The sequence below is a fragment of the Anarrhichthys ocellatus genome, unplaced genomic scaffold (genome assembly GCF_004355925.1).
Source record: "Anarrhichthys ocellatus isolate YVR2014 unplaced genomic scaffold, GSC_Weel_1.0 scaffold1, whole genome shotgun sequence".
Classification (NCBI taxonomy): Eukaryota; Metazoa; Chordata; class Actinopteri; order Perciformes; family Anarhichadidae; genus Anarrhichthys; species Anarrhichthys ocellatus.
In genome coordinates, this window is record NW_022280031.1 from 16,537,547 (window position 1) to 16,538,193 (window position 647).

A 647-nucleotide genomic window follows, 5' to 3' on the forward strand; every position below is an offset into this window, starting at 1 on the left:
GGAAACATCTTCATGTGAGCAGAGAGATAACTGCAGTAAACATTAACCTTTACACGAGTTAGTGAGACTCTCGAGATAAAACCAGGAACTAAAAGTCAGCTCTGTGTGTGTGTGTCCTTTGTTCTTCTGTCCTTGTGAGGACCAGTTTGCAAAAAAAGGTCTTTACTTTTCAAAAATTCAAAGTGAGGAGACTTTTAAGGAAGTGACTGTTTTTAAAAGTAAAGATGATAAAACGTTTTTAAGAACAGTGGAGACCTTTTTTTGGACAGTTGCAGAAAACTCTGACAGTTTGAGTAGCGAGGACAATTTGAAAAGGTGAGGACATTAATTTGTCCCGTCCTCACTTTAATGATTCAGTCCTGTTTTTAGGGTTACAGTCAGAAACAGGTTTATGTTTAGTTTAAGGGCTGAAGAAAAGGTCACTTAATGACAATAAGGGTCCTCACAGGAACAGATTAGTGTGAGTGTAGCAAGGAGATAATACTGTTATTTCAAATAGAGGCCTTACAAGTATAGGTGTGTGTGTGTGTGTGTGTGTGTGTGTGTGTGTGTGTGTGTGTGTGTGTGTGTGTGTGTGTGTGTGTGTGTGTGTGTGTGTGTGTGTGTGTGTGTGTGTGTGTGTGTGTGTGTGTGTGTGTGTGTGTGTG